Source organism: Capra hircus, unplaced genomic scaffold, assembly GCF_001704415.2.
Source record: "Capra hircus breed San Clemente unplaced genomic scaffold, ASM170441v1, whole genome shotgun sequence".
Taxonomy (NCBI): domain Eukaryota; kingdom Metazoa; phylum Chordata; class Mammalia; order Artiodactyla; family Bovidae; genus Capra; species Capra hircus.
This window is the reverse complement of record NW_017212762.1, coordinates 13,109-21,168: the sequence shown is the minus strand read 5'-3', so window position 1 is coordinate 21,168 and position 8,060 is coordinate 13,109. Positions and strand designations below refer to the sequence as shown.

At 39.3% G+C, this 8,060-nt stretch overlaps 1 pseudogene across 1 annotated transcript; it reads left to right on the top strand.

The window, feature by feature from the left end:
• The first annotated feature begins 1,859 nt into the window (after positions 1-1,859).
• On the top strand, positions 1,860-7,648 carry LOC108635252 (annotated as a pseudogene). Its single transcript, XR_001917776.1, is given in 1 exon segment — positions 1,860-7,648. The product of XR_001917776.1 is annotated as a protocadherin-19 pseudogene (transcript).
• Positions 7,649-8,060: the final 412 nt, after the last annotated feature.

Here is an 8,060-nt window from a genome sequence, read left to right as displayed (position 1 = left end):
TCCTGGTGCACACAAGTCATCAGGTGGCAGCAATGAAAGTTTACAGGGAAGAGGCAGAGAAACGGCTTTGACAAACCCTTGTTTTTCAGAGGTGGTCAGGCATTCCTGACATGGAAGTGTGCTGGAGTTTGTGGGAGCTTTGTCCTATGTATGAAGAAGGCACTTATCTTCTTGGTAATAATGCTTATTTGTTATTTGGTTCCAACTCTGCAAAATTCGGAGAGTTTCATTCTCCAGCATTGAAAGGGGGCTTAAACTGGCCATCTTAAAGATAAGTCAGCAAATTGTGTCCAGGTATACTGAAGGAGGTCTTATCTTTGGCTGTTTTTTCTGTAATTTAGGTCAAAAGCCATTTCCAGAGTCATGTTGAAATCTGAACTCAGCCTGGATTAAGCCTTGACATTTAGCTGCTTCTAACACTTTTTCTCCAAATGATGAAAAATACACTCATTTCAACCATTATTTCTTGAGCCTCCTCCCAAGTACCCCTTTACCAAAATAACTTTCAGTAAATGAGGCAGAGAATTATCTCTTTGCTGTGTCATTTACTCTAAAAACTCAAGAAAAATGCTAAAAAATAGAAATACAATTGTAAAGGAAGGTGTGTTGTATGTAGACTAATATCAGGCAAGTCCCTGAATTGCAGACTTCTTCCTGCAAAAAAAAAAAGCACTCATAGCACATATTTCCAACTTTTTTTGATGTATATTTTTTTTGTCTTTGCAATCTCTTCTTGTCTCCCTACCTCTTCCAGTCCTACCCCAAGGATATCTATAAATGTTAAGCTGCTCATACTTTGATGCATTGTGCAGTATGATATGAAAAATTTTACTAGGTCATCCTCATGCAAGAATGTAACATAAATATAAATTGATCTGAAAAACTAGAGCTCTAAACCAGACATTAACAGTTTTCCAATGGACAGGTAGAAGTTAACCCTGAGTCCATACTTTAGTGAAGCCCATATAGAAAGCTTTTCTGAGAGCCAAATTAAAACCTTAACTCTAAATGAACCTGGGATAAAATGAGAAAAACACGTCTTACCATTAATTATGAATTCTGTGTGCTAAGATCATCTATGATAGGGTTAAAGTAATCCATGAAGAAATTCTGTTAAGAAATATGACCCAAATGAAATTGCAGATAAGAAAAATAAGAAGGAATGGCTAGCTGAGTATAATTAAATGATGTTCAACCCATGAGGGATGTGTACATAAGGCCAGGTGTAGCTTCTGGATCAGATTGAAGGAAGAGATCTCAGTATATTCTTTCTCATGGGAAATCTAAGTCATGTAAAGGGTTTAGTGAGAAGATTGGCTGGTGAGACTGGTGGCCAAAAAAAGTGATGTGATTGGGTTTTCAAAGAGTATGTTACTAATCTAAAACTAAGCATTGAATATCATTGACAAGTAGGGTAGGAATGTGGTTGACAGTGCTATTACTCCAAAACATGGCCAAGACTTCTCAGTATATCTGCTAGAACCTGTTTCAAACACAGTTGATTTTTAGCAGGAATTGTTGATGAAATGCTGAGTCTCAGCACCTTTGCCATCAGATAAACTTTTTAAAAAATAAAATTTTTCATCATAGTGTGTTTCCCTTTAGGTTTTTAGTTTTGTCAGCAGTGGAAGCAGCAACAAAAATAATCATAAAAAAGGCAGGAGAGTGTTTAGGGGGGAGATCTACAGCTTTTTAAAAATCCAATTCTTCACACTTGTCCCAAAAGGCAATAAAGGACTATCTAAAAGTGTCATTTCCCCAAAGGATCTCTGGGTACCTAAGAAACCTGAGCACTGGGAAGTAACGATGATTCCTGGGAAAAGCTGATGAAATTGACATTTTTAATTTTCTCCAAACAGATCAGAATGAAGGATTTCATTGCAGGGAAGAATGCCGGATTCTTGGCCACTCTGACAGGTGCTGGATGCCCCGGAACCCCATGCCCACCTGCTCCAAGTCCCCTGAGCATGTGAGGAACATCATCACGCTGTCCATCGAAGCTACTGCTGCTGATGTTGAAGCTTATGACGACTGCGGCCCCACCAAGCGGACTTTCGCAACCTTTGGAAAGGATGTCAGCGACCACCCAGCTGAGGAGAGGCCCACCCTCAAAGGGAGAAGGACTGTTGATGTGACCACCTGTAGCCCCAAGGTCAACAGCGCTATCCGGGAGGCGGGCAATGGCTGTGAGGCTATTAGCCCTGTCACTTCCCCTCTGCACCTCAAGAGCCCTCTGCCTACCAAGCCTTCTGTGTCTTACACTGTTGCCCTGGCACCCCCTGCGCGTGATCTGGAGCAGTATGTCAACAATGGTCCTTCTCGTCCCTCTGAAGCTGAACCCCGTGGAGCTGATGGCGAGAAAGTTGTGCATGAGGTCAACCCCATTCTGAAGGAAGGTCGAGACAAAGAGTCTCCTGGTGTGAAGCGTCTGAAGGATATCATTCTCTAAATCAGTTCTGGGGAAGAAGAAAGAGAGAAACCATGCTGGCTAGCTAAGAAGCAGTAGCTGATCCTTGTAATTGTTCACCAATGGTTGGTTCTTGAGTGGCTGTATTTCAGAGCTTTCCCTAAATGTATTGTTTATAAATGACTATCAATCTGTGACAATCCCTCTCGTTTCAACAGGCAGCAGGGGTGTTCCGTTGGAGCAAATTAGCTTTGGCTTGAGTCGTTCATGAGGCCTTGATGTTGGGGAAACAGAGACAAATTCAGTTGTAAAAAGTATTATGTATTAAGTGTTTGAATTTATATATTTTTCTATGTCGAAATTATAATAAAAATTACCATTGTTTGTGGAGGATTACATTTAAAAAAAGCAAAAAAAAAAAAAAAGGCTCTGGACACCTTTAATAAGTTTGCCACTGTTTTGTAGTGTAGACAAGTTAATGGTCATTTATTGTGTACTATTCATTGATTTGGTGATGTGAAATTGAGTCCCCAAATGGTTGTTTCTGAAGCTCAAGTACTTTCCAATGCCTCTACTTTGCTGTGGACACCCCTGCTTTAAAGAACCCTTTTGCTAGCTGTGCTATTGTCGTATTTGATATTGCAAATTGCTACGTGTGTGGTGGTGGCAAAAGGCTTATAGAAATTGGTGTTTTTTTCTTAAAAAAAAAAAAAAACTACAGACAAAACAAAGTGCAAACAACTGAGATGGCAAGTGAGTGAGTAATGCCACATGTATAGGCTGAGTCCTTGGAGGGTACTCATTCACATAGGATACCCACAGAATGGTTGCTCACCACTTTGCAGAGTATTTTTCCTGACTTTCAGGCTTCTGCCCAGATCCATGATAGATCATTACAGAAAGTCATTTTTGGATATTCTGCTATCTAATTTGCAGTTGTCAGAAATATTGTGCTGAAAATTTTATGAGATCAGTTTTTCTGATTTTCAGGCCCTGAACAGGAAAGTTGCTCCTGAAGTTATCAGTTTCCAGGCTTAGAAATTCCCTATCTCCAATCATCTAAAACTCAAAAAGACTGAATCTATTGTGGATTTTAAATTAGCATCCTTTCAGACACATACTTCCTGATTCAGTGCTTCCCAAACACGATTAGAAATTAGAGTGCAAAGCACGTCATGGACTGGAATTGAGAACTCCATGTGGCTCTGTATCATAGGAGTATAAATAGGAACAGAGTAAGCAGTACAAAGTGTATGTTTAGGAAAAGACAGGTAACAGATAACAGCATCCCTAATCCAATTATCGTGCCTTCTGAATGGAGACACTTGGACACTTGAACTCGTATTTATGAGTGATACATTTTTTAAATTAAAAATGTGAACAGGAAACTATTAAAATTAAAATCCTTTAGATTTAGCCAACTCTTTGCTGTAGGCTAGGAATACACCATTTTTATTAACAAGTTTGTTACACACATTCTTTCTCGGTTTAACATTCCTCAAACTCCCCTTTTATTAACTGTCTATTAATATTCACTAGCCAACATAGTATTCTTGCAGCCTAAGAGTTCATAATTTAAAAACAAATATGTCACCTTTGCTCTGTCTTGCTCTTAAAAGAGTTGTTTCTAGAGAAACAAGTTTTGTGGTTATGTTCTCATTTGTTTCACTTTTTGAAATTCAAGAATACACAAAGAAAAAGGCTTAGAGTATTAAGAATGCAAAAGATGATTTATTTTCTTAAGTTAGGTAGATAAGTCCACTCTTTTAAATGTTTTAGTTATTTTTGCCTGAGTTCCTGCTTTATACATTAACTGGGAACATTTTCTTTTGTGGAAAGGAGGGTTTGAGGGAGGGGGCTGGGTAAGGCAGTGGGAATGGGGTTAGTAGGGGAGAATATTTCTGAAAAAGAAGTTATAAATGAAGCTACAAATTCATCCTTATTTCTTATTCAGTGCTGAATACTACCTCATACAGAATATTGGTGTGACTGCAAATTTTCCCCTGAAACTGACACAATTAGAAATCAATTATCATAGCATCTTCATTTTGGCTCATTTAATTCTCTTGCTTTTCCCCCTTTAACTCATTTCATTTTAGTAGTAGATTGTGAATTAAGTATTTATTTGTTTGCAAGTGAATAGTTTATTTAGCATGTTAAAAATTAACTTTTTTTTTCTATTTTATTTATGATGGCTGCCCATAGAATTTAGACTGTTCCTCCACTGATCCATCCAGATATTAGCTATACTGTTAGCTACCACCTCACTTTCAAGTCAGATTTGACAGCTTTTGTACAGGTGTATTTCTTATGTGCTCAGTGGGGATGAGGGAGCTGAAAAGATCGTGGCAAGTGAGAACATTCAATGTTATGTGGCCACTGGCTGCCATGTCTCTTACCAGCCAAATTGAAAATGGTTAATGTAGCAGTGACATTGATTCTGCTTGTCTCTTGTGTTCACCCCCCCGCCCCATTTTTTTCCCCCCAGAATTCAGTTTCAAACAATAGGCCAATCCTTTTTCCTTCTCAAAATACTTTGTTCACAATGGGCAGTCAGATATTTTTTGGCTTCCAAATCCTTTACTGAGTTTGTTCAGAGAATTTCCCTCATTAAGAAAATATCTTTTTTTCCCCTCTACAGTTGTCTGATGTATACATCCTCCCAGAAGCACAAGTGCATCCTAGGAGGGCTTTGTATGCTGGTTTTATAGTCAGGCTGTGCCTGCAAAAAGAAATTTTGTGCAAGGATCCTAACTTTCCCTTTTGGTTCATGTTTTTCTCTCCTTTCCAACATGTCTGATGAAAAGCCACAAAGGCCAGAGGGCCAAATATTTTCCCTTTTTATCCTCTCTAAATATGTTACACACTTAAATATGAGGGATCAATTTCAGTTTCTAAATCTTAGGGAGTTCTATTCCACTTATTCTGATGTCCCTTTCAGGGAGGAATTGACGTTTTAGGTGTGTTCAGGTGTGACATATTGAGGTATGACATGCTCTACTACTAACTGCTTTGGGCATGTCCCTGAGCAGGTGAATGGTTTCATGCAATATAAACAGGTTAGTTTGCATTGATCAATCGCTTCTCCCCAAATATGGGAACATGGTATATACATACAAGAAATAGGAAGAAGGGAGCCGTGCTGTGTGGAGTCTCTTTTTTCTTTTCTCTATACTGACTAATCTATGAACCCGTTCAGAAGGAAACTTACCATCCCTTGGATTCTCTTAAAGCCAGTAGAGTAAATTATGGCCCACTTTATTGCCCAAATAGGCAATGGGCCAAGGGACCCCACACTTCCTGAAAGGCAGTGGTTTCAAGGTGTAGTCCTTGGACCAGCAGTACTAACATCACTTGGGAACTTGTTAAGAATGGTAATTCTCTGTCCTCACAAAGACCAACTGAAGCAGAACCTCTGGGGGTGAGACCTAACAATTTATATGAATCAAATGCCCACTAAAGGTTGAGGACTTGATAAAGCACAGGTTGATGGGCTCTGCACTTAAAGAGTTTCTGGCTCAGTAGGTCTGGAGTGAGGCCTGAGTCTTTGCTGATTTAAAAATTCCCAAGTGATGCTGATGCATCTGGTCCAGGGATCACATTTTAAGTATCACTGCTCCAGTGTAAACCTGCCTAGTAGAGCTAATTGCACCTAAGGTGTCCATTTAGACTGATAAGTTGGTGACCCATTGATCACTGCTCAAAAATATTGGAGGAGTACAACTTAGAACTCTGAAAACTGGAGCCATCCAGTGTCATCCCAATAGTGTTACTTCAACATACACCTGATTGAAGGGAATTCAGTTGAACTTTTCATACTGCTCTATTATATTAACGAGCAAAACAAAAGTGGTCCAGTTGAAGCATCAAGGGCAACGGGCAGTTTTGGGAGACACAAGTGTGTAAGGATAGCTTGACTGGGCATCTGGTGTGGGAAAAGGATCATTACTGTACATAATAGAAGTTCTGGCTGGAATTCCAATTCACTCTATGAGGATCATTTTGATGTTGAATGGTCCCAGAGCATCCTGACAAGTCTGGTCCACTTGGCTCTTTATCCAGGATAATAAGACCCTAACTGACTTTGAAAAACTGGCATAAATGAGCTTAAAAAGTCCATTGTATACAGTCCTAGTGTTTGCCTTCTCAGTAAAATTACATTTAAGGATGTCATTTCATGAGTCAAAATTGTATCTGCTGACACTAAAGTGTATTGAGATGTTGTTCTTTAGTTTAAGTATGTAACAAAGTAATATTCAAAGGGGATGTGTGGGGGTGGGGCTGGGACTGGGTGGCTTTATATTGATACTGAAATATTCCAGAGCAAAACACATTGTCCTAATGAAGTTGTTGCAGCTCTCTTTATTTTCTTGTGAAGCTGGAATTGGCCTGTGGGTCACATGTTGTGTAAAAGTGAATTAATTTCCAATTGAACTCATATTGCTTTTTGTAAAAAACAAAGAAAATCAACCACCTTGTCTGAAATATATATTGTAAGGTGCTCTTGGTAAAGAACAACCCACGAAAACCTGATCTTGATTGGAAAGCATTGTAGGTCATTAGGGAAAACTGATGATGCTGATTGTTGCTCCAGCTGTATTGGCAATTAAAAATGACCTTGTTACTAACTGAAAGTTGCTGTCAACCTTAGCAAACAAACCAGCTAACACCATTACAGCACTGGTTAAGTAGATTTTTACTGGCACTGGCTGGCGTTCAGCTGAGGAAGGCTAGAATGCAGACTTTAATGACCAAGAGCCAGACTAGCTTGAGCTAGAAATTCAGCAACAAATACCTTCTTGTGCTATTTGAATGCTAAGGTATTAGTTGCAAAAGGCTTACGCCTTCGCTCCTCTAGTGAGGGGAATGAGCCTGATGACACTATTACTGTTTACCTGTCAAACCAGGGTGGAAATTTAGAGGGATGCAAGTACAGTATGTTTCATTAAGCAGTCTCTGTTGCTGACTATATGAAGGTGAAATTGTTGTATATGCTGATCTGTATGTTATGTACATTTTCACAGTGATTGAATCATTGTAGAAAGAAAAAAAGACAAAAAGAATCACCGCTCTATTTTATGAAGATGATAAAGCAGCTTTATTAAATTATTACAGTTATGTTTTAAATGGTGTTATCTGCCACATTGTTTCCTTTTATCTGGTGGTTCTCTGTTTTCCCCTTAAATGTGTTTTCTCTGCTTCAAAAATTTAATGCATTTTAGTATTAAAGGCTATTATGGAGAAATGATTGGTGAATTGTGTCTCGGAGGGTGTTGGTTGGCTGGGCGTGGGGGGTGGTGTTGGGAGTGACTGTGAGGTCCATGAGGACCCAAGGGATTTCTCTTGCCTTTTTCGTTCCACACCATCACAGCTCTCCAACTAAGAGCGGATTCTTCCATCAGCCTGGCTCCAGTCATTTCCTCAGTACCTCCTGTCCTTCCCATCCCAGTCAATACCTTTTTCTGAGGAGGGAGACCCACTCACATCCAGAGAGGTACTTTCCTGGGTGGTACTTTATACAAGAGCACTAAAACCATTCTTTAGAATAAACCATTTCAGGCCAACTTCACAGTAGGACTTCTCTGAAGAATTAATTTTAAAAAAGGTGAGAAATAGTAGAGGCTGACAGCAGGGGAAAAGAGAGTTTAAAACA